At 39.2% G+C, this 25,980-nt stretch overlaps 1 long non-coding RNA gene across 1 annotated transcript; it reads left to right on the plus strand.

The window, feature by feature from the left end:
* Positions 1-202: 202 nt before the first annotated feature.
* LOC130606237 (uncharacterized) lies at positions 203-4,132 on the plus strand. The gene is made up of 3 exons (XR_008973922.1): positions 203-271; positions 2,216-2,456; positions 3,991-4,132. It is a non-coding gene; the product is annotated as an uncharacterized LOC130606237 (long non-coding RNA).
* Positions 4,133-25,980: the final 21,848 nt, after the last annotated feature.

Consider the following 25,980-nt stretch of genomic DNA (forward strand, 5'->3'; position numbering starts at 1 on the left):
ATGGTAATCAGGCCTGGCCGGCTCCTCCGGCAGCGGCTTGTGAGCCACAGCTTCTGCATGGGCCGAGCTGGCGCGGAGGGACAGCGGATAGGTGCCGGGGCCTTGACGGCTCTCTATCGGGGCAACGCTCCGGGCAGAGCCCGTTTAAGTGCCTCTTGGTCATTCTCAAACCTTCCTGCAGCCGCTTGGCCGTAGTAACAGAGGTGGGCAGCGTTTGGGACTTCGTCTGCCGCCGTTGCACTCGCACTCGGGATTTCTTGAGTTCAAAATAGTAAGAAAGAGGGAAGAGAGGCAAAATCATGATTAACCGCGTACATCCTGTATTACAGATTGTATTTCTCTAATTCATGGACTGGTGCGTTTAAAACGGCAGACAGGGGAAGGTGGAAAGAAAATAACAGTGGGAAGCAGAAGGATCATGATAAACAGTGAACCATGGCCCCAGCGGAGTATTTTTTGAGCTGATGGATTATATTAAAATACAGTTCCTATGCAAGTAACAAAAAAAAAAGATGGGGGGGAGGAGGGATGGAGAGGGGAGGGGAAGAAAAAAGAGGAGGGGGGGGAGAGAAAGTTCCTGTGCACTTTGTTCAAGGTTCTGCACCTCTCTAAGCAGCTGTCACATCCGTACATTATGGTACATTGAATCTGAATGAGGCTCTCCACATCAAAACCTTGCATCCATTATGATATCATCTCCTGCTCTAAGCTGTAATGCTTATTAATTCTGCACCCATACTCTCCAAGCTTCAGCAAATGTATTCCATCAGCCTAGCATTTAATTTAATTAGTACAGCTGGGCTCTCATTCTCCTTTCTGTGTCAGAGGTATTGTCAGCACGTTCTGCTATAACACAATTACTGATTGCTTTTAGATAGGCAGAAATATGATTAGGGTATTGGGTGACTGTATCATAAGCCTTATTAGATTCATTTGAAATCTGGAGATAAATAGGAAACTTTTATTTGCAGTGTAATGAGATTATGCTTATTAGGCCAAGGCCTCACAACCTTTTGCAAAGAACATAGTGTATCACTAGGATTATACTCTGGAACCACACTTTTGCTCATAGCATCCAAGCAATTTCTCAGCAGCTTTGAGATTTAACTGTTGTAGCCCTGTACACATTTTAGAATTGTTCTCTGGCTCAGTGGACTTTCTCCTGTGATAGATTGTGCACACCTTCCACCACATGTTTTCTTCTGCTTAAACCCAGAAATCTGGGGAAGATACTTTGTTCAACAGAGGAAAAATGTTTGGGTGAACTGTGGCCGTGTGTGGATGAGTAAACATGCTGACACATTGGACAGAAGAGTTTTTGCTAAGGTCAGTCTTTTTATTAAACTCTTCTGTTGCCCTCAGTAGAAAGCTGCAAAAATGTTTCAGGATCAGCAGTTTTCAGAAGATAAAAAACATTGCTGTTCAGATATTTAGGAGGTTGAATCTTGATATAGAAATAATGAGTTAATTGTCTTGTGTAAAATTTGTTGGAAAGGCTGCACGTTCCATGTCACTTACAGAGAGAGTGCATTTAAATCTTAATGTATACATCACAACCTTTTGTATTATACTACCCTGACAAAACACATGGCATAGTGTTTGAGAATAAGAGTTACATTTTTTAAAGTTTGTTTATTATAGGGATTCAGAATTCCGATCTGGTAGTTTCCCTGTAACAATCAAAGGTATAAACAACCTACCACTGACTTGACAGGTTATAGAAAGGCGTCCATCAGTTTTAACATTGGTGTCAAATTTAGGTTTCATTCTGTTTCCACATGAGTTTTGCTACAAACTCCAGTGGGAGCAAGATTAGGCCCTTACTCGATCTGTTTCCTTTGTGAGTGATACTACCCAGTGTGAAAGCATTTCATAACTGAGCGTGGCAAAATCTTGAACCTAGTTTTGAATTCCTTGTTGCATCATTTACTCTGAAGTTAAGGTAGATTAGTTTGTCAGGGTGTTGGTATCGCAGGCTAAGGATCGAGCTCAGAGAGGAAAATGTGCACTGTGTTTGATGTGTACAGTATTTGATTTACATTTGCCTAGCACTGAAAGCATGTCTGCAAGGGTTGGCTTGTCTCTGTCATTAGCGAGCTCCCTGTTGCATGGTTTATCTCAAACATTTGTGATAATTTAAAACTGGCATGTGAATAGGCTTTGATGAGGTCAGGTGAAACTTCTTAAAGATGACATCTCTGTCTTTCTTACCTAGTTACTAAGGGAGCATTCAGAGGGTAAGACTATTTCCATAGCCCAGTGGACTCCTTTGCCAATGTGGAGAGATCTTTGGGGTTCCAAGCCTTGCCTACATTAGTACTTCTGCAGGCACATCATTGCACAGTTGTGTGTGATTCTTCAACTGGGGAATCTCATGCTGTAGCTATAATTTTTACTTTCCTGGAGACGAAAATGTATCAGTTTGCAACAGGTATTGATTTGTCCCAGGAGCCATGGTATGTATGCCTAAGCAACAACAGCAAAAAAACTATTCTAGTGGAATACTATAATGAGGAGATCTAGTGCTCTGGAAAAGAAGAGAGGGATTGCTATCTGTATTTTAGGTACAGACAGGCTCTGGCACAAAACAGTGAATCAGCTCCAGTTGCATGTATGGGAGCAGCAGCCTCTCTAGTGCTGGATCTCCTAAAAAGTCAAATACTGAAAATCCAGTCTTTGAACTATATGTAAGAAACTATTTTATTATTGTATAACTTTATAAAGATGTATGCTGCTTCAAATCCAGGTGTATTTTGAAAAAGAACTGATTTCCCAGCTAGTTTTAGAAGAGAGAGTATCTAGTTTCTTTTGACAGCCAAAAAAAGATGAACAGCAGCCTTGTTTTATACTGGCTCCAAGAGCAGCAGAGATGACAAATGCTACAATTTTCCAGTATGTTGCTTCAAGAAAATATTTTAAAGTATGGTGTAATGGCTGCATGTGAGAATGAACTGGTGGCCCTGTTCATTTGTCTCCCGTCATCATCCTGATTTCCAGTAGCAACAGGGTTATTCGCATGCTTAGATTACACACATGCTTCGGTGCTCTGCTGGATCAGGGCCTAATTGACACCCTAATTGACAGGCTCAGTTGAGAGACTGAAGACTAAATTGGGCTTGGAAGCTAAAATGTGATGTATGTTTTTACCCTCAGAGGTGGTTTGTCCAGGCTGTGTTTGAGATGTGTTACCAAATAATGTGTTCCACCTTCTGCTGCAGCTTTTTTTGCATTTCTTTTGTGGCCAGATAGAGGACTTCAGTTGCTGGTCAAAAAAAAACCCAAATAAATATGTTAGTCCAAACTAATGACATGTTGAATGCTAAATTGAAACAAACAATTTTATCGTTGGTCTTTCTAAAAGAACAAGTTTGTTAAAAGAAATACCAACAGTCATTTATTCAAAACCAGTTGATTAAATGAAAGTGTAACTAATTGTTAGATGTTTGTTTCATGTAGACTCAAAGGTAGAATCACAACAGAAGTAATTATTGTAATTATTAAGGTCTGTATTTAATTCAAACCCTCAGAGAATATTGCATATTCATTCAAGTGAGCTATATTTCCTATTTAAAAGATAGTTTCTCAAAGCTTTCATTTACAGGTATGTTTTTGGTAGTGTCATTTTATATGGTATCATGTCATCTTGCTTTCTTTTTACTGTCACAGTGTTTGTTATTCTTAACCATGGCAATCAAAGGATAAATGTTACTGGTAATTTCTGTGTGCACTTCTAACCCCCAAATATTTATAACAGTCATTTACCTAAGGCATTTGAGAATTTGAAGATAGGGCCATTAGGATGAACTTGTGTTGGATCTCTTGGCAGAATGTACTGTGTACATTAAGATGTAGGCATTTTTATATACTCCTAAAAATGCAGTGAGACATTATTTATAGAATAACTCAAAAAACTGAGGCAATACGTGTATCCTTTTGCTGACAATGAAGAAAAATCTAGTTCTGTTTCACATATTATTTTTTTCTGTTTAGGACTAGTCTTTCTAAAATGCAAAGAAAATCTACAAAAGAAGCATTCCAGAACATTTACTGTGGAGAGGTTCTCAAAGGGCTGTTTCAGACTGTAGACTGAGGATGAATTTGTATCAGAGCATTTGGAAATAAAAAGGAAAAAAGAAAAGGCTTCATGGACCCAGTTCTTACATGTTACTGATCATGCAAGACAAAGTGGTCGGATGTCTTCCAATATTTGTTGCTGGCAGATGACACACACCATCTTTACAGGGCAATTGGACTGGTGTGGTCTCCTCTTGGATGGATTTAGTGCTTAGATTTAAGTTCAGAATCTCGTCTCAGTAAAGCCAGGTGCTTCTCTTGGATTCCTAAAATGCAAAACCGTGTTGATAAGGGAGAAAACAATGTTGCTTGCTAAATTAGTAAAAACATTTTTCTCCTCTTGTGTTTCGATACTGCAGTAACACTGAGTATACACTGCGTGTGTGTATTTGGTAGAAACAAACACAAATAGGCTCAAAGTCATCACAGCCAGATTCCTTGGACCATATCACTCTAATGATAAGCTGCTCGAATATTGTTACTGACATTGTTTAAATAGATACAGAATACACTAGAATTAGAAGTGGCAACAGATTTGTATTGTCCTTTTCTATTACTGTAAAAATGCAGTAGTGGTGATAGTACCTCATTAACCTAATTTACTTGTATGAAGGTAGAAGCATAAGGTCTTAGTGTGGAGCCAGCTGTAATGGTCTGATGATGGTCTGCTTTTCTAAGGTACAAACAATTAGTGCACTATGGAGCCAATCAAACAACTAAATAGAGGGAAAAAAGTTGGTACAAACTTAAAAAAAGGAGTGAACATGGGTTATAGGTAGTAGCATTACAATTAACATCATCACAGCTCTACAGTTAAAGTTGTATCTGCATATTTCTTGTAGTTTTACCCCCTTAAACTTTTGATGTTTGGGGGCCGGGGGAGGGTTTGTGCCAAATGTGACAGCTCTTCTTTTTTGTGACCGTTTAAGTGCACATTGTTTAATGAAATAATGCAGGCTTATTACTGAACTGCTGGGGACTATTGAGATAGCCATAGGTGTCTGCTAGAAGACAGAAAACAAGAGGTTGCTCACTGATGAAACCTTTTGGCCGCATGACTGCACAAGCATTGTACTCCTGTGTTAGGACTCAGCATTTTGTTGCTTATCCACATTTCCAGAAGCACAGCTAATGAGAAGAAAAAAAAAGAATCTTCCATTCTGTCCCCCCTCCAATTGAATTAGGTAAGCCTTGATCTCTCTGCAGTACTCTTCCATCTTCCTAGCAATATGTCGTTCCTCTTTCAAGCTACAGTAGAGCCAGGTAGGACTTGCTCTGTTGATGTGGATAGAAGTTTTCCATTTAGACCCTGTTTTTCCTACCTGTCCTTCCAAAAAGCATGCATATTTTCCACATTTAAAATTACCAATAGCTTTATGAAAAGGTACTGTGAAAAGTTGCAGTGCAGCAGAACTGAGTCCCCACATCACCGTCTTGCAGTAGAGTCAGGTTCTTTATCATACAGCTTCAGAGTGTGCGTTTCCTAGCTCAGTCGTCCATTACTTTACAAATGTATATAAAACTGATTTCAGAAGAAAGGCCTTACCTGCTTTATATGAAAGCCAGATTTGGCCTTCTATGCCATATCATGACACTGAATTGATACACTGTGTCACAGTGGTTTTAAAGACTTATCCATTCCATCTGTTTCTCGCGGTGAAGGGGTTATTTGGCCATATCCATAATATAAAATGCCTTTGCTTTCAGGCACTTCTGACATGCGTATGCTCTAGAGTGGGCAGAGAAAACATGTAAATTTGCTTTAAAAAAGTTGAAAGTTTGTAAAATTACTCTCAACACTTGGTTTCCATTATGCACCAGCTTACACTCAAATTTAAGGAACACATAAAGACTTCTTTTTTTTTTCTCTTTCAAGATCATTGTCTAATTATTGGTTTCTCCACAGTGTTTTTGTTGGGATGGACTCTGCCATTAAGATTCCTACAAGCCCTTTGCAGATTATGGCCTAGCACATTCATACCAGTACAGATAGACTTTTTTTTTATTGCCTAATACATGCTATGCAGCAGCAACCTGAAAAACTATGTTGTTAGAAGTCATCAGTTGTGTTATACAAATTTTCCCTGCTCCCTCTCTTCGCCTCAGTATTAAAACGTATTTTTTAAATTGTGTATTTTAGAATTAAATTAACTTTCTTCAACTCAAACAGGATATATGTCATACTAGTACCTTTAGGATATGAGTGTCAGTATATTATATGTCAAGCTTCTCTTCATCCTCCTTTCATCTCTGTGTTGAGCATGCAAATCCTGGACAGAGCCAATAATAATGGATTACAGCCAGTGGTATAATATATATCATCAGCGTGGAGATAGTGTTCCAGGTGAAGGTACACTGAAAGCAATCCTGAACTCTAAACTATTTAGCATAGTAAAGATTTTTGCAACCAAACTTCAAATGCTGGTAAAAGCTAAAGGAGAGTGTAGAACTCTATTTCACTTACAAATGTAGAACCAAAAAAATAAAATAAATATGTTCAGTGGAAAAAACATGGTATTGAATCACTAAGATGACTTTTGCAATTTAAAGAACGTTTCTGCTAGAGAACAATTACCAAAAGTATACATATTCTTTGGCATCTTATTCAGTGACAATGTTGCAAGCACCCAGTCCTAATCATTGGTACCTTTTAAAAAAAAATGCATGCATTCACATTCCATGGGATACTGGATCAAAAATAATGCTGTGCAATTAGCAATTAATAAAATGCCCAGAGAACAATTCCCATGCAGCCTTAAATTCTCAACAGTATTTTCTAAGATAAGCAGAGACTCCTGGGACTGTGTACTGCGACCTGAATAATACCAGCCACAAAACCTCCCTAGCAATTGCTGCTTTTACTCCCATGAAATATTGTTGAACCTGCTACACACATAAAAATATTTTAGATACAGCTGTGTAGAGATGTAGAGATACGTATCTTGCAAAGTTACCCAGTTTTGAATTTAAAACTCTAGGCTGTTTTCTAAAGTGAGGTAGCACATATAGCATGATCACTGGGTCATATAGTGAATCTCTACCTCAATTGTTGATGGTAATAATGAGACTAAATATTATGGTTTATTAGGTGTATAGGCCTAGCAGAAACAACACCACTCAGCCTTGACTCATGTTTGCCATTTTCAGCCCCCTAAAAGAGAAAATGCGAATTAAAACTGATGAGAAATGCATTCATTTGAGTATATGTCACACAGCTGCAATAGGGATAATTGGAAGCTTAAGCCCTAATCCTGTACTTAAACAGTGCTAAACTTCAGTGCATGCAGGTTGACTCAAATGCAATTACTCATTTTTTGAAACGTGCACTTGCTAAAGCATGTGGTTAGAGAGGGGCAGAAATGGGGCGTTATTTATCAATGAACTGCTGAAACTCTACCAGGAAACAGACCTGTAAAATTGCAGTTGACCCTAAAACATTTTCAAGCAGCACAGAGCATGTATGTTCGCTTCTCCAATATTCTTCAAGAATGTTGAAATTATTGATGGAGTAATGTCTTTGTGTTCAAAATAGAGCAACATGAATAGAAAAATAAAGATCATGTAGCAAAATGGCAGTATTTCTTTTAAGATAATTGTGTGTGTGCACCTGTAGCATAGTGATTTGTCAGTGGAGAATGTGTTGGGTGGATGTAGCTATCCGTGTTTGTGCCTGTCACAAGCTTACTCACCCTAAGCAAGCTCTTGAGTTTTTGAATGTTATGATATTTAATTCTATTCTTTTAATCTGAAAGAGCGGCCTTAGATCAGTATGTTTTATCTTAATCATCTCCTTTCTTCATAAATATGCAGATGTTCGCCTTCTAGTAACTCCGGTGATGATTTTTTGATGCATGAGGACAATGGAGTGAAGTAGTTTCACCTTAAACACTATTAAAACTGGTAGTCTGGTTATATTAATATCAGAAGGTCATATGATTGCTTGTGCCTTTTTAGCAATTGGGAAAACATCACAGTAGAGCTTAGAATGATGTTGCTTTTTTTCTCCTTTTACTCTCCATTGAGACAGGGTGTAACACTGATGGGAATGTTGCTGGGCTTTTTTAGAAATACACATTTGAAGATTTTTTTTTTTAGCTCAACTCTAATCAACAGAATTGGCATTTCAGATATCCTTGTATGTACCTAGTGGGAAGCTCTTAAGTAACATTGCTTCTTCCAGAAAAACACTGATAGAATTTTTCAAGTGTATATCCTCCATATATGTAAAAGATTTTCAGTGTTTTTTTATGTAGTACATATAAAACATGTTAGTGAAAATTGTTCTAATTCAGTGAACTTATGGCTACCTCTTATGGAAAGCCCAAATTTGATATCCTTTTGAAATACAAGGGAAATTATCTTGGGTTTGTTTTCTTTATTTCTGTACCTAAAATAAGGTACAGAAAGGAAATGAGTTACCAGGGTTAAGACTTGGATGCAGAGAAGGCTTGTTGATTGAGAGATGTGTAGGCAGGAAAAGCAGTTTCCCCCAGCCTTGGAGGTCTGGAGCTGCTTCTCCACTTCCTGTATTTAGATGCACCTTCTAGCTGTATCTCACTCTCTGGGGTAGTTGAGAAGGTGTCACACTTGTTGTGAGGTTACATATTTCTCCTGTTAATCTCAGATGGCAAAGTCTGACATTAACAGTAGTGTTACTGTTTAGTTGTTTTTAAACAGATATTTAGAGAAATTTGTCCTAGCTCATATTAGTAGCTTGTCCCCATCACATTCTGGTTTCCACTGGAAGGAAGGAAGGAGAGGCTTGCAGCTGTCTGGAAATCATGTCTGCATGTTCTGGGCAAGCCTATATCTGGATGACTTTGAGGGCAATAGAACTGTATGGTATGGTGTGGAGCATGCTTCCAAACAGCTAGACAAAGCCTGTGAGTGGACAGGTGAAACACTGCTCTTTTTTTGTGTGGAGTCTGCACAGTGTGAGATGTTTTCACGCACCTTTTTTAAGGAGAAAGCTTAGAGCATGCCCGTAAGATATACATTAGCCAAGGGCATCTCATTTGTTCTATACTGCCATCTACTTTGTATTCGAGCTACTAAGACTGTTTCTAAGGGACACACTACCTAGGGCAAAATACCACCCTTTGCAGAGTAAGCAGTGTGAAAAAGCGGTCACCATTCTTTTCTAAGTCCTTTTGATATTAAAATTATCAGAACTCTTGTGCTTTGCACTGGCTTCAGCAGTTCTATTGTGCATTGTCTACTCTGAAAATAACTTCTTCAGACTTAGGTGGGTTTTTGACATATCCCTTCCTGCTCTCAAATCATTCAAGAGAACAGTTAAAAGCCACAAGAACCATTTCCAGACCTGGGAGCTTCTCAGTATGTCTAGGAAGCTTTGCGGTCAGAAATAGAGACAGTGCTTGACTTTGTCATCTATTAGGTGGTGTTTGAGGGCAGGCAGGCAAAGGGGCAGCATCAGGAGCAGTTTTCATAGTTGAAAAGTCTACAGAAGTAGGCACACTTGTAGCACGAGCTATCCAAATAGGTTTAAATGTCCAGTCAGGTTTTGAATTATCTCCAAGGATGGAGACTCTACAACCTCTCTGGGCTACCCACCAAGGATGAACTGTGCCCATAGAAGTACCTGTTCCCCTCCAGTGAATATAAAGGAAACACAGATGATAGTTTAGATGGAGGTATCTGATTTAGGTGTAATAAAACCTGCCCCTGTTGATCATTTAAACTAAGATTTAGTCAGCATAAAGATGGCCTGAATTTGTCTCTCTTTCATTATATTTCTGTTTCTTGACTTTACCTGTCCTTTATTCAGGGCTAATTTTAAAAATGTGTAAAATTTACCACATTACTTTCCAGCCATATGATGCAATATCAAAAGTGGAATTAACCAGTGCAGGTTAACTATGAGCTTTTACCCAAAACACAGAATATTTTTTTTTAAGTTGAAAATGGGTAACCTGTTTCTTCTTCCTTGCTACTCCAGTGTATACCATGGTAACAGGTTAATTATTTATCTCTTACTGCAGTCCCTTTTGAGGGAGACATTTCCAGGCAACAAAAAATACGTGTTTATTGTGTAACGTATGTGCTATAATTTCGATGTCACATATATTATGCCAGCCCAACTACACAGGGCACAGGACTGGTACACGAGAACTTTTTCCCAGATGATAGCAGCTCTCAGTGGAAGAGTCATGACAGAAAAGAGGATGCACCTAGAAGTTAAGAAGGTAGAGGAATGATATCCCCTGTATACTGTTCTCTGCTGCATGGAATGGCTGGTTTTGTTCCCTGCTAGTGCACAAAGAAGATAAAAGCTTTCCTAGTACAAGAGCTAAAGTATGTTTTTCTTCCATGTGGTGTAGGCCTGTGTTTTGCCACGTTACTTTCTTTCATTTGTCTGAGTCTAGCAGAAGTACTTGCATTGAATGTTTTTTCTAAAATGCAAGCATAAAGAGTTAATGTGAAGTACTGTTACATGCATACCCTGATTGATATACACACAGTTATGACATAGGATTGTGCATGTAAGAAAATGCCTAGGTATTTAATGCAGTAGCAGTAGAGAGTGAAAGACCCATAAACAGATGATGTTGTTAGCATACCTGAAAATCTGGTGCAGTTTTCCATGACAGTATGTGTACAGGTATTCTTTGTTCAGCTTGTTCATCTAAGATTGACATTTTTGTAAATACTACATAGAGTAGTTTGAATTACTTGGGTTTTGTGTTTGTTTCTGTTGCATTACAAGTAGCTCCATGCTCTTTAGATGATCTTGACATAGTTTCATGTGAGCTAAGATCAAATAGCTTTTGTCCTTTAGTTAGAGACACAACTGTAGAATTTCTATCATGACAGTTCTGAAATTTAATGAAATAAATTTGTATCCAAACGGCTAGTAGAGATTTTGTGAAAACTTTTGGGAATGTGTGGTCAAAATGTTTGACAGTGGTGTGTACATATATATACATGCACATGCACTGTATATGAAACAGATACATGTATGTGAATATTCATTCATATCAGTAACTTGCTGAGCTAAAAATCTTCAAGATGACTTGAATATAGGAATTTTTAGGTCCTGAAATCCTATCTTGTAGTGACCATGAAAAATGATCACTCCTGATGGGAATCCTTTCCTTGACGAGATTGTATTTGTATGTGACGAAGTATATCTAATACTTTTCAGGTCATGGCAGACAGAAGTATTACTGTTATAATTTTTTTGTTTTCACTGAATAAAGATACAAAAGGAGCAAGGATACTTGCCAAATTAGTATTGGAAGTCTGTAGAAACTAATCAGATTGAACCATAGGCACATTCTGTATTTACCTGGTGAGGGAGGGAAATTTTCACACTTGTTGCTCAATTAGATGCACTGGGATTTGTTTTCTTTCTTTTCTTTTTTTCTTTTTCCCTGGGTTTTGGTTTGTTTGTTTGTTTGTTTTTTTCTTTGTTGTTTTTTTTTGTTTGGTGCTTTATTTGTTTGGTTTTTTTAACCTAGATTTTAATTTAGATGAAGAGGAATGGGAGTGTCTTTGTGGTGCCTGTGTAGTGTATTGATTTCAATGTTGTACTTTAAAGGGCTAATTTACCATGTGTATCTTATCTATATGAGTATGTCCTTCATGTCCAGTCTAATAAATGTTAAGTTCTTGGGGGTTTTTAGTGGCACTGAGATGAATCAATCTTTTTTTAATCCCCAGGGCATTCTTCTCTGCATCACAGAGTTGCCCTTTTACCTGTTCAGTGTAATTTAACCTGAGTCAGGAAATCACTTTAGTGCATGTCTGGGGAAAAAAAAAAAAAAAGAAAGAAAATCTAAGAAAAAAATGCTTCCCCAATCATATTGTACAGTGTAATAAAGCTCCAAATAGTAAAGTAAGTAAGAGAATTCGTTCTGTCCTCAGTTGTCAGAGGACTCTTAAAACCAGTTTGGTGAATGACCAATGAAGTTGCCTTTTTTTTATCTATCTACCTGTGTTTAATAGTTCTGTAAGTCTTATTTTGGTCTCCAGTTACACAAATCTTGATTAATTTGGTGTATGCAAGACAGTAGTGTAAATCCTGAGTTCTTCACTCTCTCATGACCACACTCTTAAGCATCAAAGCGCAGAACGGCCAACAAGCAGGCTGTTATCTCTGAACTTCTGGTTTCAACCAAATACGGACGAACCTTTAACTGTTATTCTTCATTAAAATCTTGGGTTTAGTACATACCAGAAGTCTTTAGACAGAGTGCAAAGTGTACACTTTTAGACAAAGTGTAAGGCTGGTACTAGCAAATAGCTAGTATTTCTAGGCAAAATAGCTGCAAATCACAGTCACTTTCCTCTTGACTTTAACCTAGTTATAGTTACACTTCTAAATTGCCCATGCATAATGAAGTACAGCTAAGCAAATGTGTCATCTTAAAATTTGAAAATCCTAATCGTTGGTAATTTGTGGGGTTGGGAATGGTGAAGGGTTACCTATGGATTTCTTTGAATTTCAGTCAGGTTTGACATTCAAGTTTATGTCGTTATTTGTAGCAGTAACAACAATAGCAATCAGTGTTCAACAGATTTCATCCATAGGTGCCACATTTGCATTTCAAGGGTAATGCATGGTGAATGCATTTTATATAGTCACTCCTCAGTGAAAACAGCAGTGGTGGTGGCAGTATTAAAGTGGTTAGTAAGGATGCCTCTGTCCAGGCCACCTCATAGCAACCACTATGTTTCTAGGGACAAATAGCTCTTGCCTGCCCTAAGCAACTGGATGAGAACATCAAAACATGCCTTGTGAGAGACCTCTAATACCCATTAGAGTTAGCAACTGTTACTTCAATCATGAATGACACAGCCCTAATTATTAAGGTAATTAGAAGTTATAACACTGGCAATATTAAAGGGAGAACTTCTAAAACCCATTAACAATGTTACTTTAAGTGATCTGGCTGTGAACTGTTCAAATCTCTAATTACATTATATGTCTGTCTTAAAGGGTGATGTAATTAAGTGATGGGAGAGGGAATGAATATATAGTGACTACTGTGCTATACTTTGTAAGTACTATTTTCACAGAAACCAGTCTCGGTAATGTCATTATGTCATTTAGGGGTGGGTTTCTTTGCTCAAGTTTGTACCACATGTAGCTAAAAAATACTTAGAATATATAAAAATGATATATCATAGCTTAATAAAATGGTATTATCAAAATTAAGTTGGATTTGCTACATTATTCATGCATGACAAAGCCATCAGTGACATTTGTATGACCTGAAACAGCACTACACTTTTATGCCAGTCTTTACCAGCATGAGTGGGTAAATACTAATATTCTGTACGTCCTACATGGAAGAAAGCTAATTTAAATATTAAACCAAAAATACATAAAATGTTACAAAAACAAGTGACTTTTGTCAAAAGTTAGCAACACATTTATGCTTGGGGTAAAAACAGAGGGCAAATTTCTGCATTTTGGCCTTTAGATGTTCACCTAATGAATTTTTCAGGTCTGGAGAACAGAGAAAGCTTAGCGCCAGCCCATTCTTTTCAGACTGGAAAAAAAGGTGGAAGAAAATGGGGATTTAGTGACAAACAGAGTTAGGTGGATGGAGGACACTATAATTCTCCAGTTGTCTTTGGTGAGTTATCGAAATTGCTTTTCATGAAGTACAAAAAGTAGAAGGGAACAGATTAGCACTTTACTATATTGGGTAAAATATTCATTATCTCAGCAGAAAGGGATAAAATAAAGCAATTCCCTCTTTACAATTCTTTTAATTCATAAATTGGCTATTTTTAATAAGCAGGAAAGCTCCAAGTTCTGAAAGATAGTGGGATCCATGTTTTGGAGTTTGGGTTTGTGGTACTTTTGCATCAGTCTTCACCAAAACCTCACCATTTGTATGTATATGCAGCCACAGTAGCAAGGTTTGTTATCCAGTTAGGTAATTAGATTTTTGAAATATTTCTTCTAGATTCAGTGGAAGTAGGAAAATTCCATATACAGCAAAGCAAATTAAAATCTAAGCCTGCTTTTTTTTTCCTGCTCATCTTTTCAATTGAATATCCCATCAAGAGCTGAGAACACTGTTTTTCATATTTATTGAGATGATTAGTGGATGAACCTTACACCCTTCCTCCAAATTCTGTGGGGTAGCTGAAGTGAGGAGAATTTGTATTGCATATTCAAGCAAACATCGCAAGCTCTGCCTGTCACTTTGGTGTGTGGGGACATTGACCCACACTGAGTCCTGTGTAAATGCTCTCCTGCTTGCAAAGGCACATAGAATCACAGTCACAGAAAGGTTTGGGTTGGAAGGGACTTTTAAAGGTCACCTAGTCCAACCCCTCTGTTTCATTAGATCAGGTTGCTCAAAGCCCCATTCAGCCTGACCTTGTACATGTCCAGGGATGGGGCATCCCCAGCTTCTCTGGGCAACTGCTTCCAGTGTCTCACCACCCTCCTTATAAACAATTTTTTTTCTTATGTCCAATCTAAACCTACCCTGTTTTAGTTTAAAACAGTTATCCCTTTTCACTTCAGCCCTTGGTAAAAAGTCTCTCTCCATCTTTCTTGCAAGTCCCCTTTATATATTGAAAGGCCACAATAAAGTCTCCCTGGAGCCTTCTCTTCTCCAGGCTGAATAACCCCAGCCTTTCTTCATAGGATTGGTGCTTCAGCCCTGTTTTCTTAGCCCTCCTCTGGATCTGCTGTAACAGTTGCATGTCTTTCTTGTGCTGGGGACACAAGTTGGATGCAGAAATTCAGATGGGTTCTCACAGGAGCAGAGGGGAAGAATCACCTCTCTTGACCTGCTAGCTACAGTTCTTTTGATTCAGCCCAGTGTATGACTGGCTTTCTGGGCTGCAAGCGCATGTTGCCAGCTCATGTCTAGTTTTTCACCTGAAACCATCATTTACTTCAAAGCTCCTGTGTGTGTAAGCGCTACAAGAAAGTCCCTTCCTCATCTTTTGTGTTCCAGTTTGTGTCTTCCACCGGCTCCACTAAGTTTTGGCTGATGATTGATCAGTTTGGAGGTGAGCAAGAGGGTGACAGGCTTCTTCTCTGTGTCCAGTTTGTAAGCAGTTTGTGAGCTGGAGTGTAAGGCATGCTAATTGAGAAAGTTCCTCCCTCTGAATCTGGGTTCTGAGTCAGCTGCACTCCTGGGTGAGAAAGACATCAGTTGTTTTTGTAAAAACAACATAGATGGAGTGAAAAACTGTTAACTTTTGCTCCTGAAAGGTAGATCTCTTACATCCATCTAAATAGTGTTACTGGGTGCATGTATTCCACTGGTGCAAGTCACAGATGCTGTATATGAAGACCTGGCAAGAGAGAAGTCCTTAAGAAGTCATTGATACTGAGCTGGAAATGGAAGAGAAGGTAAAGAGAATTGAGTCATGTCTAAAGACATGAAAAAGGCTTAAATATCCAGAGGAAGGGGAAGAGTTAAAACATGCAGGTTAGCAGGGGAAGAATGAAGTCCAGAAATTAAAACGAGAGGATAGTCATGCAGCAGTTTCGTAGGTCTTTCTTGCACTTTTCCATACAGAATCTCTTCCCTTGCTCCAAAGTTTATTTGTGATTGAGACAGGCATTTTGTCACCAGAACTCTGTTCTGAGAGGAGCATGGTGTTAGCAGAAGCAGGTCCTGATACTTGCTTGACTGACAGTGACCCTGCAGTCTGGCAAGCATTAATCAATCTGCCAAAGAAAAAGATTACAACCAGTGATAGACGTGATGTGTATGTGTGACTGGGGGAGTTGGGATGTCTTTTTCTGGGTGCCAGTAATCACCAAGTTAAATTTGTATCTAAACTTAAAATTGAAGGAGTTGGACATGCCATTTCACTTCCCCTTTTTCTTGATCATGTGCAAAAACAAATTTTAAAACCTTTTTTAACAAAAGACAAATACTTCTGTTCTTCAAAGCAGGGGAAAAAATAAAAAAAGAACAGAGTTTTGCTGTTTAAAAAAAAGCTCACTGCTAAGCTGTGCATGGAAAATGTGTAACTTAATGATGATTGGATTCCTCAGAAAACTGACATCATGAAAATTAAGAATTAAAGTGAACTTTTCGGATAATCTTAGCTTTCATTCTTGCCCTAGCAGAAGAGCTGAAGTGCACAGGGGCCCTGGTTGGAAATTATCCCTTGTCAGGAAAGCACTCAAGCACTTGCTTAAATGTATTGCTGAATGGGATATGGACTATACAGAAGGATAAACTGTATTGTTCATAAATGGTATTTATAGCATTTCTCTTGACTGCCACTTTATGAAATCACCAGTGTTGCCAGAGTGTAGAAAAAAGGTAGAATATGATCTAGTGAGTTTGTTTCTTCTTGATGCCTCAAAGCAAGAAACATTTATAGTTGTATTATATAGTAGATTCTGCTGCATGTGGTAACAGTTTTTTCAAAGCTTTGGAACAGGAATTTGAGAACGTGATCAAAAAACAGTTCCACAATTTTGGGAATACTCTTTAAGTCTGTCAAAGAAAAAAGTCATCAGTGCCTCGATTCACAGCTTAGTCCCTATGAGGTGGCATATTAATGCAGGTCTCCACTGGAACTAATACTTCTCTGTTATCAAAGTGCTTGATGCTGAGCTCTGTTGGCCAGACCATTTCTGGCAGAAGCATGGATCAGAAGTTAATGACCGGGCACATGTTTATCACTCCAGATTTGAGAGCTGTGTATGAGACATAACAACTTCATCCTGCAAAGAAAGAAATCTCCCCTCAGACACAAAAAAACAGATCGTTCCTATCTCAGTTTGAAAGCAGCGAGTTTTATTCCTAACCTATCAAAAAGCGGGTAAGAAGGAAATTTACCTTATTTGGGGACTTGAACAAGTGATCAGTACTTTAGTTGGGATTTAGCTAGAGTTGGGTGTAGAGCTCAATCAATAGGAAGAGCAAGACAAGTCAAAGTCAGGCAATAGAAAAGTAAAGATATACAAGGCAAGCATCTAGGCAAGAACTGGGATCAGAAGCCAAGCCAAAGGACAGGAAACTGGATACACTTGTACGGAACTGAAGGGCAAAACAAGAGGTAGGTCAGAGGCAAAGATAAGAAAGCCAGGGAATTGCAAGGCAAAGTAGAGCATGGGAAGGGGAGCAAGGCACAAGGGAAGCCAAAGCAGAATAAGCAGTTACAGTGTGATTATTCCTTTGACACCCAGGGCAAAGGACCAGCCAAGTGCAGCTGGTTGTGTTTATCAGATCTTTAGGGGGCAGCAAAGGCTGAAAAAGAGGGGCTTAGAGGTCTCCTTAGCTAGAGCTAGAGCTGGAGCTGAAGAGGTGATCTCTGCTTTCTAGTACTCAAACATAAGACTTAAAACATTTCGCCTTTCAAACAGACATTTTTAGACAACTATTCTGAGACAAGGAAGGAAGGGGCTGAAAAAACACTCTGTGCATGTGTGCCTGATTTACTCAGCTGCATAGGCTGATGTTGATGCTGAAATAAGCAATGTCCTGATCGTGGTCCCCAGACTTCACAGAACATGGGACTTGGAGACATTTGTGTCTCTAGTAACTATATCCTAAGTATTTCTGTGGAAGTACACTACAACAATAGATATAAAAGAGAGGAAATAGGGTAAGAAACCTCACAGTGGTTAGTTTGAGGGTTGTAAAAACAGTTTTTTAAGGTTACAGGAAAGGAGATACCTCCAGCAGATGGTGTAATGATGCATAGGAAGGCATATATTTTAGAATAAATTTTGACAGAAAAGTCACACCAAGAAGTTTTATTGCAGCAATATGATGATGATACTTAAACTGTACTTCAATTGACACATAAAGTCTGGAAATTATATGGTGATGGATTTTTTCCTAGAGAAGGAGACAGCTAGGCTTCCAGATCTCACTAAGTCAGGAGCAGGCCAGCCTTTTGTTCTCAGTTGTGTCTTGATCCCCATTGTCTCCTAATTCTGAGGCACTGATCCTGAGGGGGGCTCCATATGGCCTTACAATACAAGTTTTTCCTTACTTTCCATGCATGTTAGAGGACAGTCCCTAATTTCATGATTACTTACTTAAATCCCACAACATAAACAATATTGTTTCTACGAACACCTTTAATAATAGATTGAAATGCTTGAGCGTTCTGTTCTTCTTTGTGCTTCCAAATTAAGAGAAATATGAGCATTACAACTGATGCATTGGGTTTGTGGTTTGTTTGGTGTTTTTTTTTAATTAAGGCTTCTTGAAGATACCAAGAACATTGTATTACAACAAGTTCAAAAAGCTTTACTAAAATAAAATCAACAACAGTGGTGTCGATTGTATGATTAATCAAGGGTTGCACAATAAACTGAAGGCATACCTCTCTCCATTTTGGAGAAGAGAGGGGGAGGGTGGCAGATGAGTGAAGTTCCACCATAAAGGTGAAAGGTAATGCAGATGTTTTTCACCGCATCCCACCATATGAGAAGTAGAGGTCACTTGATGAAAATAGTAGGCATCTGGATTAAAGCAAAGAGTCAGTCCTGCAGCAAGAGGTCATGGAGGCAGACCCTAAGAGGGTCTTCAAAACACAAGTCAGAAAAATTCAGTAACAGCAAGTCCATAAAGAAGTATAAAAGGACGAGACAGGGAGGTGCCCTCTAAAATCCCTAGTATAACTATTTGTATACTAGGGGACTAAAAAAGAACTGGACTGCAAGTAATGACTAGGCTCACATGCTGTCCCTGAATGACATCTCTTTTTGCTGTTGAGACAAAATACCAGGCTAGATGGACAATTGATACAACCCTGTAGTTTCTTATGCATTTCTCTGCTTGTGGCTTACCAACATGCTCTCTGCTAATCCATTCTTTTTAAAGCAGCTTCAGCAGCTCTTTTCCACCTGTCGTGGTTTAAACCCAGTCAGGTAATTCGTTCGCTCACTTCCCCCCCTTTTCTTGCCCTCCCCCTGCTCTCGGAGGGACGGAGAGGAGAATCGAAAAGAATGCAACTCCCACCGGTTGAGATAAGAACAGTTTAGTAACTAAGGTATAACACAGATCACTACTGCTACCACCAATGATAATAATGATAAAGGAAATAACAAGGGAAGAGAATACAACACCTCAGCACCAGCCGACCGATAACTCGCCCCCCAAGCCCGACCAAGCTCCGACCGATACCTCCTCCAACCCTGCTGTCTCCCAGCCCTTCCGGCTAACTCCCAGTTACATCCTGGGCATGACGTGCTGTGGTATGGAATACCTCTTTGGTCAGTTTGGGTCAGGTGTCCTGTCTCTGCTTCCTCCCGGCTTCCCCTCCTCCCTGGCAGAGCATGAGGCTCACAAAGTCCTTGGCCAAACCAAAACATCTCTATCAGCTCTGTTCCCGAGCTGAAAGTCAAAACACTGCACTGCACCAGCTACCAAGGAGGAGAAACATGACTGCTACTGCTGAACCCAGGACACCACCATACACCAAGGATTTCTCTACTGAATGGCCATAGGATGTCTCTTGTGAAATGGTTGGATGTAGGTGACCAGGTGTCTATTTGACTAAGCTAATCTGGGAAAATAAGAGTGTACATCAGGACTAAATTGTAGTCTGTACAAATTAGGTGCGAACAGCTTGTCAGATAAAAGCAATGGAGAGAAAAAGACCATTAACTACATTAAACCTGACTTTATTCTGTCACCAAGGGTCCTCATTATTCTTCATAATCATGTGGTAAAAAAAAAAAAAAAAAGGAACACCTGCATTTGTTTATACATTAGCCAGTCTTGTGGTAAGGGTCATATACAGACTAACTGGACTGGTACACAGCCATACAAGACATTCCCAGTGGCAAGGTGGATACGAAAGCTGAAATACCATAGCATCTGATGTTCCCAGCGATGGGTGACCATTTGGTTGCACAAGCTGGCTTGAGCACTGGTGCTGCCAGAATCTGCATGAAAGAGGTGTCTTCCTGCAAACGTATTTAGACAAATGGTCTTCTCTAACCTAAACAATTAAATATGTATAGATAAACTCCCTTATAATAGTAGGATAAATGAACAGTGACAGTGGAATTTCTAACAGCAGCATGCAGAATCAGTGCAAAGATAAGAATTCCTAATGTTGTACTCAACTGACTGCTTTGTCCTAGTTCGAATTTTATCATGTTTTTCATCATTCTGAGTTACCCGTAACATGCTCATACACTCTTGGTTGGCAATTATTTTACATCAGTTAACTAAGAGAATTCAGTTACAGTATTGTCTAAGTTGAACAGAGTCTATAGGAGTGTGCAAATAATGCAACTCACTGCATGTGGTGCTTGGGTGGGAATCTGGGACCCTTAATCCTTGTTTTTCTACTTTCAACTACCAGCTTCAGTCCTGCTTGTTTTCTCCAGACGAGAAGAGGGAGGTAAGACAGGAAGTGTGACTAGATGCTACCATTTATTCTTTGGAGTTTGGCTCAGGCCCTTTTCTAATTCAGAATTCAAATTCCTGTATTCAGGCACATGGCTCATGCACTGTGTTTCTCTGTCCTGTCAGAACAGATAAATCTTTCTCTTGTCCCTTCCAGGAAGAGGGAAGGATTTAGGAAAAAGGGAACTTCTGCTTACTGAGAACTCATTTCTAGTAAATATTCTGCAATATATGTTTAAACAGTCCTGATTAATTAATAGTCTTACCAATGCACTTAATTATTTGAGCATTTTTAGAAGAAAAAGTATGTAAACCTAAAAACCTGTCAAAAGGAAGATCACTTAAAACATGACTATCTGTGGGAGTTTTCTTTAGATATAGTGTTTAGTTTTCATTATTATCCCGTTCCTGACAAGCATACAAAGTTTGGGACTACAAATTCTGAAATTAAAAAAGTTTTCTGTTAAAGTAATGTCTGCAGGGTGGAGCCTATGGCCTGGTGTACTTTCCAGGCAGGTGTGCACTGATGGACTAGTTTGTACAGTGCATTGTGGCCAGTTTCATCTAGTGAGTCAGAATCTTTTATTTATGTAACACTGACTCCCATTTTATGATTTATGTGACTCAGACTCCCATTTTTTTATTAAACAGGTTTCTTTGATATTCAACACAATATAAATTGTTTCTTTAGCACCCAGTAAAAGCGGCTTGAACTACTTCATGTAGATGAAGTAGGTTTTATTTTATTAGAAATTTAGGTAAGTTTAGTACTAAACATTTATCAGAAAACTGTACAGTTTACATTAAAAGTGTATCCTCTTACTAAGACCTGCCTTCACCTGAAGAGTTCTGATAACATGTATAAACCACTCGAGTTCCATTTTTGTTCGGTTATTACAATATCAGATCCTCATATAAACCAAACCTGCTTCTACATTATCCCATATTAAATGTTTAAGCTTCCAGCTTAATACTGTTTCTTCTTACTATCATCAAGTAGATAACTGAAAAAGTATTCCCACATTTATTGTGATTTATATGCACTGTAAATACTTCATTCCGTTTTCTCTTAAAGCTTCCTCAAATACTAATTGAAAGTCAATTGAAATTCACTCACTGAAGGCGCTGTAATGAGCTGCCTTAGCTTTCTCTCTAAACCATGGGTTGCTTTTCTTTTAAATCACTGCACAAAACTTTGTTGCAAGTGCTACACACTATAAACTGGCAAAGCCCAAAAAGGTAAAGAAAGGGGATTCAGATCATCTGACGGAGCACAGTAATTCCTCTTCTTGTTCAGAAATCACCTTAACCACTCCCCTTGCTACTGTACATCACACATGGTAGCCTTGGCTCTGGCCTTTTGTCACTCTTTTGCACACACTCCCTTACCATGTCAGCTTCTTTGTTGTGGGATTTTTTTTTTTTTTTTTTTTTGCCTATAATTAGTAGTTGCAGGCATTTTCTGTACTCATTGGTTGTGCTGCGAAAGTGTAATTTGGTGAAGGGGCATTTGCACAAAAGAGAAAATGGAAGGCTGATTTCAGTAGTAGGGGGCCGAGTGATTATGAGGCAGAAAGAGTTTATGTCAGTTCCAAAGCAGTGTAAGGTCTACTGACAAAAAAAGAGACTTTTATTCCAGAATAGTGTCTGTGTAAGAACACAGAGAGTTACACAAGCAGTAGCTGCTGCAGCATTATAATTATACTGCCATAGTTCTGCCAGTTAATTTCCTCACATGGACAAACCCTCAATTTTTTACTTGCAAGATCTCACCGAGAATTCTTACTCTGGATTACCTTCACAAATTCCTGGCCTCTTTTAAAAATTGTATTGCTTTTTAAAACTTCGATTGCTGGAGGAGCCTCTGGCAGACATCACGATGTCTTTGCAGCACTGTGCAGATTTTATAATGTCCGGAAAATACTCTCTGGATTGCATTTTGTCATTGAAATGCTGTGCAGACATTATAAACCCCTGATATGGGTTGATGGACCTGACAGCATTAATAATAATAGCAAACCCCCTTTTGAAAAATTAGCATGGCTGCTAATTGCTTTTTAGGCATTAGGCCCATTAAAGTAACAGAATAAGGGGTATGCAACAGCAAAATGAAGGTGTAAGTAAAGAATGGGGGGTCTGAAGGCTGAAACAATGCTTGGATAGGCAGGCTGGCAGTTCTTCTGAAAAAAAATTACCTGTGTAAGGAGCACGGACTTCCTCAGAACAAGGGGAGGGAAGAGAAGGAATAGGAGAGCACCACACTGCCATTTTTATCTACACAGAGATCTACTGTTCTTCTAGATAGGGCAGCAATACACACTCCACCCCAGAAGGAGTACGCTGTCTCTTATGCAAACCACTACCTTAAGAGACTGACAATATTGATCCATTTATCTAAATTAGTAAGTTTGACATGGGTAGTGGTAAGCTATGACTAGAGTTACTGGAAGAGGACACCTTTCTTGGAGTGTGTGAAAACTTCTTAATGAATCTCTGTGTTCATTTATGCTACACAGCCGGGGCACCCCCACCTTCTTGTTGCTGCTAGACATTTTGTTTGCTTGAATATTTAAATATTGCAGGTGTTCTGTTCTATTCATGTAAGAAAGACAGAGCATGACCTTGCTAAAAGCACACCATTTGAAATATATCGTTTATTATGAAAGAAAATTGTTAAAAACCTGGACCCAAAACGGAAACCCAAGGAAGTCACAAAAATAAACTGGAGTAAATGCTCATACAGACCTGTCAGTACAGCTGTGCAAGATGTTTTCACACTATTCTCAGGAGACTTCACAGACACCAAAGTGCTTCCCTTTTTTGTGCTTTACTGGATTTCATTACATTCCAAGGATAAATGTGCAATTGCTCCAGCATGAAACTCTGATGTGTTCTGCTACATTAGGACCTTATTTTCAAGTGGGAGCAGCCATTAAATTGTAGAAAACCAGCTTGAGAGCGTGCAGGGATCTTCACTGTCAGAAGGTGAATTCTCAGGCTTTTTCAGACACCTCACCTGCCAGCTATCAGCATCAGGTGCCACTGCAAATGGGAACTGTATTTTGGCTTTTAGACTTACTTTTCAGAAATACTTAGCTTTATAAAAAAAGCTGCTTCACGTACCCCCCATGGTAAGCAAAGATTTATTGTGCTAGTGATCACTGATTCACTAGTTACTACTGAAGACCTGTGCACAGCAGAAAAGTGAGCTACTTCTTTGAAGTTGTGTCTCCTTATGCTTATAAATAGGATCACATGTGTGGAGTCAGCTATACAAAGAAATGAACCTGGTGATAAGCTAAAAGGTCACTTCAGTGCTGTTACTATCAAGGGAATCAAAAGATACACCTAGAACCATCCAAGCTTTAATCTATGATCCCTCAAGAAGGGCTGAGGACACACTGGTCCGTAAGAAAAAGAACCTGCTTCCTGCTTTCAGTATCGTTTTTATTAGGCTGAAATAAGCTTTATAAGGTGCACTTTGAAGTCTGTTTTACCTATCTTAGTTAAAAGTTTTTGCACTGTATCTCCTTTGTTGGGTGAGCAGATGGTGTATATCTAAATGTTTTGTCTGATTATTCTGGGTAAAACTCAGAACAATTTAAGTTATTTTATGATTTGTCTGTCACACAATAGCAGCTGGGAATCTGGCAGAGAGAAATAGTTTTCCATTATAAATTTACAGATAAGAAAGTCAGAATGACCACTACAGTTGCTTACTGCCTTGGAATAGCAGACCACAGAACATCCTGGAGTTGTTCCATGTTTAATCAACATCCACTCTACTTAAAATTTCCAGTCTTAAACAATCCCTTGGCCACAATCCCTTGGCCAATAGGATACCCTCAGCTGCTTTGCCTATTGAAAGGAGATAGAAAAGGACTTAGTTTTGTGTTTTGTAGATCTGCTGAAAATACTGGGGCTTTTTCTTTTTCACAGTAGTGTTAGGAGGGAGGCTGATTTTCCTTCTTGTGATTTTACTGGGGGGGGGAGATAGATAGGGTTTCCAAAATAGCACAAATAGGAAGCTGCTTATTTCTTACGTTTTGGTTTCAGACCCACAACTCATTGATTTAGTGGGAGTTGTAATGCCAGAGCTAAAGCTCAGGTTTAACAGCTTGCATGTATTTTACTTGCAGTCAGTGTTCCAGATAAAGACTTATGGGAAGACAATAAAATCCCACAGTGTGGTGTAAAGCTGACAAAACAAGAGAAAATGAGAGGAGAATAATATAAGAGCTCACAGGCCTCCAGTACTAACAGCTCTGCTCCTAACACTTTCTGCCTTCATTTAATCTTCCAATAAAGCCTTCCCGTGTTTAACTCTAATTTCAGAAACTGTCCCTTAATCCCAGCCCTTCCTGTTCTCTGTCAACCTCTTGCTACGTCCTTCCTCTTATCTTTTAAAAGCTTGCTCACTTGCTCTCCACCCCCACCCTGGCTTATTTCTTCCATATTAATAATAATCTTGGTACTGAGCACTTATATCGCTCTCTACATGTTCAAAGTGCTGTACAAACCTTAGCTAATTAATCCTCACAACACACTCCCCTCCCTCTGTAAGATAGGTAAGTATTATTATCTCAGTTTTACAGATGGGGAAATTGTTGCAATGACTCAGTGGCAGAGACACAAGCACAGTAACCTTGTTCTTGCAACCTCTATTTTGAAAATACCTTCTCCAAGCCTGCTTGCATCTATAAATATCTTACCATCGCCTTTGTCTCCTAAATCATCAAGACAAATCTTCTGCCTACTCCTGCCGCCACAGCTCCCTTAATTGTTGCCATCTCTTTCGCTCCCTCAGACACCTCTTGCAGGAGCTTTGCCAATGCATTGCTGCTCCAGCTCTTTGAATACCTTCCTCTTACATCTGCAGTTTTCATCTCGCTTCCACCAGGCAAGATGAAAGTAACCCCTTGCCAGCCTCACCAGTTTGTGGCTTTTCTTCATTTCTATCCCAGAATCACATCAAAATCAAGGCATGGGTGCCTGACACAGGGCTGCACTTTACGGATCTAGATCAAGATGGCCTGAATTCCCTCTGTGTCTTTTCCTAGTACCTTGGCATTTCTGAGGGTGTCCTGTGCCAGCAGGAAAAGAGCAGGCATAAGTTTGACAGTAGAATTTATGTCCTCTCTACACAGCAGCTCCAAATAGGGCCACAGTGCTCCTACTCAGAGCAATGTGTTGCTTCAGGTGCAATCCACTGCTTTGTGTTTTCTGTTGGTGAGCTGTGACCTGGCCCATAGGCCAGGGAACTGCTTGATCATTGAAGATACTGACCTCTCCCACTGCCAGCTTTGTGTGCCCTGAACCACCTTTCTAGGATCTGGCATTTTGATGCTTAAATAACTTTCTTGAAGCAGATGTCCTGAATGTGGCCCTGAGATCAAGTGGACTGATAGAGGATATTCTTAAATTTAGAGAAGTGTCCACAGTTACAAGTAAACCTATCCAGGATTTAACTGTCTCTGTGATGCTTTCTTGTTCCTGTACATTGTAAATGGGTGATCCTTGCTGTCATGTCCCTGTGATCACAGAGTATGGGTGTCAGTTGAAACACTGGATC

This window comes from Pezoporus wallicus, unplaced genomic scaffold (genome assembly GCF_028554395.1).
Source record: "Pezoporus wallicus isolate ANWC-B61680 ecotype Strahan unplaced genomic scaffold, APGP_CSIRO_Pwel_v1 contig_5785, whole genome shotgun sequence".
Lineage (NCBI taxonomy): Eukaryota > Metazoa > Chordata > Aves > Psittaciformes > Psittacidae > Pezoporus > Pezoporus wallicus.